This window comes from Rhineura floridana, chromosome 1 (genome assembly GCF_030035675.1).
Source record: "Rhineura floridana isolate rRhiFlo1 chromosome 1, rRhiFlo1.hap2, whole genome shotgun sequence".
Taxonomy (NCBI): domain Eukaryota; kingdom Metazoa; phylum Chordata; class Lepidosauria; order Squamata; family Rhineuridae; genus Rhineura; species Rhineura floridana.
In genome coordinates, this window is record NC_084480.1 from 177,847,436 (window position 1) to 177,859,759 (window position 12,324).

At 43.0% G+C, this 12,324-nt stretch overlaps 1 protein-coding gene across 1 annotated transcript in view; it reads left to right on the forward strand.

Moving 5' to 3' along the window:
• Window positions 1-402: 402 nt before the first annotated feature.
• Window positions 403-12,324, forward strand: part of KIZ (kizuna centrosomal protein) — a 165,566-nt gene continuing 153,644 nt past the window's right edge. The window contains exon 1 of the mRNA XM_061587989.1: window positions 403-423. The gene's annotated coding sequence lies outside the window, so the exon portion shown is untranslated. The remainder of the gene's footprint in view (window positions 424-12,324) is intronic.

Consider the following 12,324-nt stretch of genomic DNA (forward strand, 5'->3'; position numbering starts at 1 on the left):
GTGTAGGGTAAATAGCAAAATTTTGAGTTGTGCCCAGAATATAATAGGTAACTAGTGCAGCTGTACCAAAATGGGACATGTTGTCCCTGTTGAACTCTTGATAACACCTGGGTCTCTGCATTCTGCATCAGTGGAAGCTTCTAGGACATTTTCAGAGGCAACTATAACATAGAGCATGTTGTAATAATCCAGAATAAAGGTGATCAGAGCTTGAATTGAGTGGCTGAATCCCACTTCTAAAGGACTTTCTTGCAGCTGGTCACAGTGCTCTTAAATACCCTGATGAGAATGACTTTTCTCCTCAATTTCAGCTGCCCTCCAGGGGAACAAATTTCTGTCTATCTGCTTTGGATCTTCATCTGGAAGAGCTGCCAAGAATAGGCTCCTGGCTGCATGAATAGTACACAAGATCAAACTGGGAAGGTTTGTGAACACTTACTATAGGGTGGAATCCAATGGTTGCCCTTTGGCTCACAGAAAGGTTTTTGATCCAAGATTTAAAAAAATCCACCAAAAGAAAAATAGGAAAGGTGAGTTTTGCCAGTTCACCCTCCCACCTTCAACCTTGTTCTGGAATGTCTCTCAACTTTCTGGAGCCAATTTTTGGGAGGTGGTGGGGATAGGGTTGCCATATTGCCCGGTTAGCCGGGTTTTACCCAGATTCTTTGCATGCCACCCGGCGCCCGGCTAGCTCCTTAGGTGGCCCGGATTCTCAGCTTTTATTTTTTAAAAAAAGTTTCTAGGTGGTCCGGTTCTCGAAATATACATAAAAACGTCAGCTGCCCCTGTGACGCCCTTCCCTGGCTCTCCCTGTCAGGTTCCTACCTGCTTGTGGCTACTGCCTTTCACTAGGCACCACCAGGGAATCCACCAGTCCGGACTGTCCTTTATATGGTTTCTCTCTCCGCTCTAGCACAGATCTCACTAGATCCCCCTGCTAGGCAGCACCACCAGTCACGTCCTGTAACCAATATTCCCAGAGACTTTGCCTGAGTCTCTCTCTATCTAGTTACTTTTGTGACTGCATGCGTATGCTATTCCCAACCCCTTGGTATCTATATAGATTACACATATAACTCTGGGTTGCTCTGGATACTTGTAATGTTATTCTTCTTCTCTTCACCTCTGCCACCATTCGTTACTGTTTCCTTTCAGCCTTGGTAATTACCTTGCCCTCCCTTCTGGTCTGTGAAAACCCCAGCCAAGGATCAGGCCTTCGGTAAACCAAAATAGTATTTATTAAATATCAGAAATAACAAGATTACTTTTATAATGGTACATAAGCATATCGTTTCATCTATTCCTGTGATACTTGTCTTTTTATTAACTAGAACTCCCACTCCCTCTTTCTCCACACTCTCCTGACATCCACCACCAAACACCTTCTTCCTCTCACATCCACCAACACCCACCCTCCAAACACCACCAAAACAACCCACCCAGATTCAACTGTCATTCTTCCATTTATACTCTCAGCCATTCAAACGCTCAGCCAATCATCCAGCATTCTACTGCTCATCTACTCCCCCTCCTCTTTCACTCCACTTACCATATATCTTCTATACAAACAGCACTTACCATATTTATATTAATACAGGAACATCACATTTCCCCCCCCTTAAAAATAACGGCAAAGTATTATTCCCGCTCTAGGATTCATACGTCGCGTTAACAATAAAACAAGTCTCTATGGGGAAAACGTCTTTTTTGTTCCTACTTCTGGGTCACGTCACTGCAGTCCCGGCCACCTGCCTTGAAAGTCCATCGGCCAATACATTGTCCTTGCCTTTAATGAACTTGAAGTCCACTTGGTAGTCTTGTAGAGCCCAGGACCACCTCTGCAGCATAGTGTTATGATTTTTCATAGTCTGTAACCATAACAAGGCCCGATGATCCGTCGTCACCGTAAATCTTCGTCCCCACACGTATGGGCGCAACTTGCTCAGTCCCCACACGACTGCTAGGCACTCCTTTTGGACCGACGAATAATTCTTCCCTCTCGACGTCAGCTTGCGACTAAGATATGCCACTGGATGTCTGGTGCCTTCTCTCTCCTGCAGCAAGACGACTCCCAGCGCGAGATCCGACGCATCCGTAGCCACGATGAATGGTTGCTCATAATCCGGTGCTATTAATATAGGTCCTTGGCACAAGGCTTGCTTCAGAAGGTCAAAAGCCTTTTGACATTCATCCGTCCATACCACACGCTCAGCACACTTTTTCTTTGTCAGCTCATGCAAGGGGGTTGCAATTTCCCCAAAATCTTTCACAAACTTTCGGTAAAAACCAGCCACACCTAAAAATGCCCTAACTTGTTTCTTAGTTAAGGGGATAGGCCACGATTGTATTGCCTCAACTTTGCTCCATAAGGGGGTTATTTTTCCACTCCCCACCTTATGTCCTAAATAGATTACTTCATTCAACCCAAACTGACACTTCTTAGCTTTTATTGTTAGCCCTGCTTTCTTTAATGTCTCTGATACTGCCGTCAGGTGTTGGACATGCTCAGGCACCGACTTGCTAAAAATGGCGACGTCATCTATATAGGCCACTGCAAAATCTGCATGCCTCACAACACAGTATTAATTAGCCTCTGAAATGAACTTGGTGAGTTCCTTAGTCCCATGGGTAAAGTCACAAACTCATATAACCCATCTGTACTGAAGGCAGTTTTGGCTCTGGATTGCTCGTTTAGTTCCATCTGCCAAAATCCTTTACAGAGATCTATCGTAGAGATAATGCTTGCTGCCCCCAATAACTCTAACATTGCGTCCACCCTAGGCATAGGATACGCATCTGGGACAGTAATTTTATTGATTAAACGATAATCAATACAAAATCTTGTGGTTCCATCTTTTTTCGGAACCAGCACAATACTTGAGGCCCAGGGACTGATGGATTCCCTGATCACTCCTAGTTCTAGTCACTCAAAACTTTCCCATTCACACGGTACGGAACAGATCTGATTGGGGCATGATTTCCAGTATCAATGGAATGTCTGGCTATACTGGTTCGGCCAGGTTTATTGCTAAAGAGATCTCCATAATTTTTCAAAACTCTCAGAATCTCTTCCTTTACTTCTTCCTTCACCTCATCTGACCATTCCAATTGATCTACCCCTCCTTTGTCTTTGCTTTCCTGTACCAAAACTGGAAGTTCAGTCCCGCTTCCCTCAGGGAATAAGGTAACTTGCAACACCTTTGCATCCCTGGTATGATAAGGTTTCAACATATTTACATGAACCACTTTATGCTTTTTTAATTGGTCTGTGGTTATCACATACGTCACTGTGTCAAGCTTTTCCCTTATGGTATATGGTCCCTCCCAGTTGGCCTGTAATTTATCGTGTGTATGAATTACCTGGGTATGAATGCCATAACCATATCTCCCACATCATACACACGTTCTCTGGCTGTTCTGTCATACCAGTAACTTTGCTTCTGCTGAGCTTGACTTAAATTCTTTTGCACAACTTCCATCATTTGTTTCACTGGTTCACATTCATTCTCTCTCTCAGCAAGCATCCACAGTCTATATAAAATCGCATTTTCACACACAATTTGATTCCTCAGTTTGTCAGTAAAGGGAATCTTTTGTGTCAGGGCTTGGTCCTTTATTTGCTTCAAACTTGTATCTTTATCCAGCTCTTCCCTGAACTGCTCTGCCTCTTCACTAGAGACCATTTGATACAGTTTGTCTCTTTCAGCAGGCCTGCCAAAGGTTGCTATGGTGACCTTAGGCTCCATAACAGGTTCCACCCTGTTTTCCTCAGCCTCTTTTAACATGGCTTCTGTTTCTTTGCCAAGTTGTCGTCTGGTCACCACATATATTTTTCCTTGTGCCCCCATAACATCTCTTCCCAGTATCACTGGTTCTTTGTTGTTGGGCATTAATACCTACTTTATATTTTTCCTCCCTACCTCTCCACTTTATTCTTATTAGGGCCATGGGTATGCTTTCTGGTTCACCTCTCACTCCTTGGATAGTCACCGTTTCCTGAGGTAATAGTTCCTCAGATTTTATTAAATCTGGCCTCAGTAACGTCTGAGCGGCACCAGTATCAAGCAATGCCCAATAATTTGCCCCTTGCACACTCACTTCTTCTCTTAGACTCGAATCAAAGTCTTTTACTTCTGTCCAGTTTATCTGGCAGAACTGAACCTTTTTCGTTTCCAGCTCTTTTGGTTCTGTTTTCACTGCCCTTCCCTGAGCAGGATTACCAATGGGGTTGGCAACCTCACATTGAAAACATAGGTGCCCCGGTCTACCACATTTATAGTATAATTTCTCCTCCATTTTAGGGTACACAGATCCACTCTGGTGTGTCCTGTGCCCTTCAGATTTTATTGGAGGACTCACTCGCTGTGGTACTACATCCTTTCTGCCACCATTATATGGTCTGGGTTTAAACTCTCTTGATGTTTTCCCCACCCAGCCAGTTCTATTGGAGGCGAAGTGATCTGCCATCTCTGCGGCCTCCTGCACCGATGTAGGGGAACGGTCTTTGACTAGGAGCCTTATTTCTGGTGGTAACTGATGGAATAATTGATCCAGTATCATGAGGCTTTTCACCTCTTCCACTGACTGAGCTTTGGCACTACTCATCCACTTTCCAAATATATCCATCAACTTTGCTCCCAGTTCAACAAAAGACCTCCCTGCTTGGATCTGACAGTTTCGGAATAACTTTCTAAAATAGTCAGGTTCCAGTCTGAACCTTTTGTATACTGCCTCTTTAAATTCGGCATATGTGACAGGCCTGTTTGAGGGGAAATATTGGTATACCTCTGCCAATTCCCCTTTGATCAGGTTTCATAAATATTGCATATATTTATCCTCCGGTAGCCCCCACATCTGAGCTGCCTTTTCGAATGTGCTGAGGTAAATCTGTGGATCTTGTCCCGGCTCAAACACTGCAAAATCTTTTGGTGTAACCTTTATTTTGGTTTCATTTCTGTCCTTTCTTGTTTCATCAGAATGAAACTTCTCTCTTTCAAACTTTAACTTTTCCACCTGTATCTCAGCATCCAATGCTCGTTGCTTCTCCCTCTCCTCAAACCCCATTCTCATTCTTTCAGTATGCATTCTCAATCTCTCAATTTCCAACTCCCACTGCTTTTCTTTCTCATCCGTTTCAAAGACCCTCTGCTTGTCTTTTTCCTCAGCCTCCCTCCTCAATCTCTCAGTTTCCAACTCATGCTCCCATCTTAACTTCTCTCTCAAATACTCTATATAAGCGGGATTGCTTGAATACCCTTCTGGGGTCTCTTCCCTGACAGGCTGTTTTTGCTGGACAGTTGTAAAAGCTATTAGTGCTACTCGCAATTCGTCTACTCCTTTACCCTCGTGAGGTAAATTGAATGTTATGCACTTCTCCACCAGCTCCTCTCTTTTCATCTTTATATATTCAGCCATAGTGTTGGAGTTCACTCACTCTTTGCCACACACTCTTTGCCAGTCACTCTCACAAGTAATCTTTATTTGTTATTTCTTTTTGCCACACCACTTTTAGGGACTCTCTTTTGTTCGTATCCCACCGCTACAGCCACCACATGTGACGCCCTTCCCTGGCTCTCCCTGTCAGGTTCCTACCTGCTTGTGGCTACTGCCTTTCACTAGGCACCACCAGGGAATCCACCAGTCCGGACTGTCCTTTATATGGTTTCTCTCTCCGCTCTAGCACAGATCTCACTAGATCCCCCTGCTAGGCAGCACCACCAGTCACATCCTGTAACCAATATTCCCAGAGACTTTGCCTGAGTCTCTCTCTATCTGGTTACTTTTGTGACTGCGTGCGTATGCTGTTCCCAACCCCTTGGTATCTATATAGATTACACATATAACTCTGGGTTGCTCTGGATACTTGTAATGTTATTCTTCTCTTCACCGCTGCCACCATTCGTTACTGTTTCCTTTCAGCCTTGGTAATGACCTTGCCCTCCCTTCTGGTCTGTGAAAACCCCAGCCAAGGATCAGGCCTTCGGTAAACCAAAATAGTATTTATTAAATATCAGAAATAACAAGATTACTTTTATAATGGTACATAAGCATATCGTTTCATCTATTCCTGTGATACTTGTCTTTTTATTAACTAGAACTCCCACTCCCTCTTTCTCCACACTCTCCTGACATCCACCACCAAACACCTTCTTCCTCTCACATCCACCAACTAACACCCACCCTCCAAACACCACCAAAACAACCCACCCAGATTCAACTGTCATTCTTCCATTTATACTCTCAGCCATTCAAACGCTCAGCCAATCATCCAGCATTCTACTGCTCATCTACTCCCCCCTCCTCTTTCACTCCACTTACCATATATCTTCTATACAAACAGCACTTACCATATTTACATTAATACAGGAACATCACAGCCCCCGACTGTTAAATCTTTCTTTAAACAGTACTGTATACTATAGCACTTCGTAGCTTTAACCCCACCCATTCAGGATTGCAGCCAATCAGTGAAGCCAGGGTTGTGTTTCAGTTTCATTGACCTGAGGCAGTGTCTAGAAAACAAAATGGTGGTTTCCCCCCGTTTATTTGAAAATCTCATAAATTGGGTAAGTATATACATTTCAGGTTTTTTTCCTCTTGTGTGCAGGAGTCAGATCCTGGGCAGTGTTTTGAAAACCTTCCCAATACTTGCTTTTGTGGGGGTAAAAGCATTGCTAATCCCATATGCCCAGAGTAAATCTCACTGAATTCAATAGGACTTACTCTTGAGTAGACATGGTTATGAATGTACTGAAAATCAATGGGACTTTGGAGTGCATGTAAAAAAGAATTGTGTTTGTGTTCTAACTCTTTCTGTCGTCCCCCCAGTCCTATTTTAAAGCAAGTAGGCAGGGGTTACTTAGGTATTACAGTTTTTATTCTGTAGGAAAGTAATACTGATTTTTTAAAACTAATACTGATTTTTCTGCAATGACCAACTGGTTTGACAATAAACTATTATATGGGCTGTATGTATTTATACATCTGCAGTGTGTGTGTGTGTGTGTGCGTGCGTGTATGGAGTCTTTCCAACAACCCTGTGAGGTAGGGTTGGAAACCAAGGCAGCTCACAACAAGAAATAAAGCCATTTAAAATCCAGTAACCATAAAAACAAGTATAAACAGTTGCAAAACAGCGTAAAGTGGCATTATTCAGAATTTTGGGTTGTGTGAATGAAGTTGCTTATCACTTGAGGTTGCATTTCTGTCCCTGTTTGAGTAGGCCCCACTGAATACACTGGAACTATCTTCTGAATAAATAAACCTAGGATTGCACTATAAATATCTTTACAGTTTGTGTAAATAATAAATATATTTGATAGTCATGCATATATAAATATTTCTTCATTTATCATATTTTTGGTTTTTGGTTAGGAATCCTGACTGGTTGTGAGATGCTTAGTTTTCTGCCTTACTCATAGGAATCTTGTTGTGGTTGGTATGGTACTGCATTTAAGAAATCATGGACTGAGGGGGGAAACCCGACAGGAGCTGAGAAAGGTCCGGTTCGGAATAAACCTCCCCCCTGGGATAAAAACCAAAGAAATGATGAAATTTTAAAAGGGGTAGGCCTAGAAGTAGGCATTGTGAGAGCAAGGGCACAGCATATAAATTCAGAAGAGCAAAATTACCACAGTCCAAACCACAAGTGCCAAAGACACTTGAAGAGAGACACTGCTTACAAGTGCCTGTACGCTAATGCTAGGAGCCTCCGAACCAAGATGGGAGAACTGGAGTGCTTGGTCTTAGAGGAGAGCATTGATATAGTGAGCATAACGCACACCTGGTGGAATGGAGAAAACCAGTGGGATACGGTTATCCCTGGATATAAACTATATCGGAAGGACAGGGAAGGACGTATTGGTGGCGGAGTCGCTCTATACGTGAAAGAAGGCATTGAATCCAGCAAGCTCGAAACCCCAAAAGAGGCAGACTCCTCCACAGAATCGTTGTGGGTGGTGATACCATGCCCCAGGAGGGACTTAATCCTGGGAACGATCTATCGTCCCCCTGATCAAAATGCTCAGGGAGACCTTGAGATGAGATATGAAATTGAGGAAGCATCCAAACTAGGAAATGTGGTAGTAATGGGTGACTTCAACTACCCGGACATAGACTGGCTGCATATGTGTTCCAGTCATGACAAAGAAGCAAAGTTTCTAGATATTCTAAATGACTATTCCCTAGACCAGTTGGTCATGGAACCGACCAGAGGGACGGCAACCCTGGACTTAATCCTCAGTGGGGATCGGGACCTGGTGCGAGATGTAAGTGTTGTTGAACCAATTGGGAGCAGTGACCACAGTGCTATTAAATTAAACATACATGTAAATGGCCAATTGCCAAGAAAATCCAACACGGTCACATTTGACTTCAAAAGTGGAAACTTCACAAAAATGAGGGGATTGGTGAAAAGAAAGCTGAAAAACAAAGTCCAGAGGGTCACATCACTCGAAATTGCTTGGAAGTTGTTTAAAAACACTATATTAGAAGCTCAACTGGAGTGCATACTGCAGATCAGAAAAGGTACCGCCAGGGCCAAGAAGATGCCAGCATGGTTAACGAGCAAAGTCAAGGAAGCTCTTAGAGGCAAAAAGTCTTCCTTCAGAAAATGGAAGTCTTGTCCGAATGAAGAAAATAAAAAAGACAAACTCTGGCAAAAGAAATGCAAGAAGACAATAAGGGATGCTAAAAAAGAATTTGAGGAGCACATTGCTAAGAACATAAAAACCAACAACAAAAAATTCTATAAATACATTCAAAGCAGGAGACCATCTAGGGAGGCGATTGGACCCTTGGATGATAAGGGAGTCAAAGGTGTACTAAAGAACGATAAGGAGATTGCAGAGAAGCTAAATGAATTCTTTGCATCTGTCTTCACAGTGGAAGATATAGGGCAGATCCCTGAACCTGAACTAACATTTGCAGGAAGGGATTCTGAGGAACTGAGACAAATAGTGGTAACGAGAGAGGAAGTTCTAAGCTTAATGGACAATATAAAAACTGACAAATCACCGGGCCCGGATGGCATCCACCCGAGAGTTCTCAAAGAACTCAAAGGTGAAATTGCTGATCTGCTAACTAAAATATGTAACTTGTCCCTCGGGTCCTCCTCCGTGCCTGAGGACTGGAAAGTGGCAAATGTAACGCCAATATTCAAAAAGGGATTCAGAGGGGATCCCGGAAATTACAGGCCAGTTAGCTTAACTTCTGTCCCTGGAAAACTGGTAGAAAGTATTATTAAAGCTAGATTAATTAAGCACATAGAAGAACAAGCCTTGCTGAAGCAGAGCCAGCATGGCTTCTGCAAGGGAAGTCCTGTCTCAGTAACCTATTAGAATTCTTTGAGAGTGTCAACAAGCATATAGATAGAGGTGATCCAGTGGACATAGTGTACTTAGACTTTCAAAAAGCGTTTGACAAGGTACCTCACCAAAGGCTTCTGAGGAAGCTTAGCAGTCATGGAATAAGAGGAGAGGTCCTCTTGTGGATAAGGAATTGGTTAAGAAGCAGAAAGCAGAGAGTAGGAATAAACGGACAGTTCTCCCAATGGAGGGCTGTAGAAAGTGGAGTCCCTCAAGGATCGGTATTGGGACCTGTACTTTTCAACTTGTTCATTAATGACCTAGAATTAGGAGTGAGCAGTGAAGTGGCCAAGTTTGCTGACGACACTAAATTGTTCAGGGTTGTTAAAACAAAAAGGGATTGCGAAGAGCTCCAAAAAGATCTCTCCAAACTGAGGGAATGGGCAGAAAAATGGCAAATGCAATTCAATATAAACAAGTGTAAAATTATGCATATTGGAGCAAACAATCTTCATTTCACATATACGCTCATGGGGTCTGAACTGGCGGTGACCGACCAGGAGAGAGACCTCGGGGTTGTAGTGGACAGCACGATGAAAATGTCGACCCAGTGTGCGGCAGCTGTGAAAAAGGCAAATTCCATGCTAGCGATAATTAGGAAAGGTATTGAAAATAAAACAGCCGATATCATAATGCCGTTGTATAAATCTATGGTGCGGCCACATTTGGAATACTGTGTACAGTTCTGGTCGCCTCATCTCAAAAAGGATATTATAGAGTTGGAAAAGGTTCAGAAGAGGGCAACCAGAATGATCAAGGGGATGGAGCGACTCCTTTATGAGGAAAGATTGCAGCATTTGGGGCTTTTTAGTTTAGAGAAAAGGCGGGTCAGAGGAGACATGATAGAAGTGTATAAAATTATGCATGGCATTGAGAAAGTGGATAGAGAAAAGTTCTTCTCCCTTTCTCATAATACTAGAACTCGTGGACATTCAAGGAAGCTGAATGTTGGAAGATTCAGGACAGACAAAAGGAAGTACTTCTTTACTCAGCGCATAGTTAAACTATGGAATTTGCTCCCAGAAGATGCAGTAATGGCCACCAGCTTGGACGGCTTTAAAAGAAGATTAGACCAATTCATGGAGGACAGGGCTATCAATGGCTACTAGCCGTGATGGCTGTGCTGTGCCACCCTAGTCAGAGGCAGCATGCTTCTGAAAACCAGTTGCCGGAAGCCTCAGGAGGGGAGAGTGTTCTTGCACTCGGGTCCTGCTTGCGGGCTTCCCCCAGGCACCTGGTTGGCCACTGTGAGAACAGGATGCTGGACTAGATGGGCCACTGGCCTGATCCAGCAGGCTCTTCTTATGTTCTTATGGTACGAAATGGCCTGAATCAGTATAAGGCAGATTCCTTGTTTCCTAAAAGTGGGAAGAGACTCAAGGGCCACAGTGACTCCCACATTTATTTATTTATTTTTATTTACAACATTTATATACCGCTTTATTGTAAAAAATCTCAAAGCGGTTTACAGAAAGAATTAAAACAATAAAATTATTGGCAAAAGCATTAAGGACAGATACTTAAAAACATTCAAAATAATAAAACGAACAATGAGTTAAAAACAGATTTAAAAACACAATAGCTTCCACATGCCTGGAGAAGCTTGCCTCAAGAAAACTGATTTTAGCAGGTGCTGAAAAGAGCTGTCTCCCTAATGTCAATAGGCAAGGAGTTCCAAAGTGTAGATGCTGCCACTTTACAGGACTGATTTCTTACAAGAGCAGAACAAGTACTATGTGGCACCCATAACATGGAAAGCACAGCTTGAACTTGGCCTGGTAGCAAATCAGCAACCAATGCAGATTTCAGAGCAGAGGTATTATGTGCTGATAGGATCTCACTCATGTCAGCAATTGTGCTGCAGCATTCTGCATTAACTGCAGTCCCCAGGTCAGGTTGTGCTGCATGGGGATTTCTGTGACCTTGGCTGACTGTCTGCTAGGATTTTTTTAGTTTGGGTTTTTGGTTATGAATCCTGACTGGTTGTGGGATGCTGCGTTTTCTGCCTTACTCATAGGAATCTTGTTGTGGTTGGTATGGTATTACATTTAGGAAAGTGTTACTGCCTTTTGTGTTTTTTTTTTTCCTATTTGCATTTCACTTATCTTTAACCTCACTCCGTTACAGCCATAGAACCAACAGCAGCATATGCAAGATAATTAACTCCCATTAGTGATAACAGCAAGAATTTATAATTACTATTTTAATTAAAACAAGAGGCTTATCAGTACTTTGAAGAGGACCAGATATTTATTTTCTTTCTGAGCCCAGGACTGGGTCTTTCATGATGCCCGGTGGGTGGGTGGAGCAGGAGAGTAGTCGATAAGACAGACATCCTGGCATTGGTAATCTAATTAGCAAGATATGTGTTGGGTTGTTGCACACTTCCAGGCCCAGTTTCATTTTGAGTATTTATTTATTTATTTTATTCGATTTATATACCGCCCACAGCCCGGGGGCTCTCAGGGCGGTGCACAACATGGATAAAATACAATAAAATTACAAAAACAGTAAAATATACATTATTAAACAAGTAAACAGCCAGATATACATTAAAAGCACAAATAGATTAAAATCCCTGGGAGAATAAAAAGGTTTTAACCTGGCGCCGAAAAGATAAAAGTGTAGGCGCCAGGCGCACCTCATCGGGAAGACTATTCCATAATTTGGGGGCAACCACTGAAAAGGCCCTAGATGTTGTTACTACCCTCCGAGCTTCTCTGTGAGTCGGAGCTCGGAGGAGGGCCTTAGATGTTGAACGCAGTGAACGGGTAGGTTCATATTGGGAGAGGCGTTCCGCTAGGTATTGTGGTCCCGCACCGTGTAAGGCTTTATAAGTCAAAACTAGCACTTTGAATTTGGCCCGGAAACAAATAGGTAGCCAGTGCAAATGAGCCAGAACAGGTGTTATATGTGCAGACCGCCTAGTCCTCATCAGCAGTCTAGCAGCTGCGTTTTG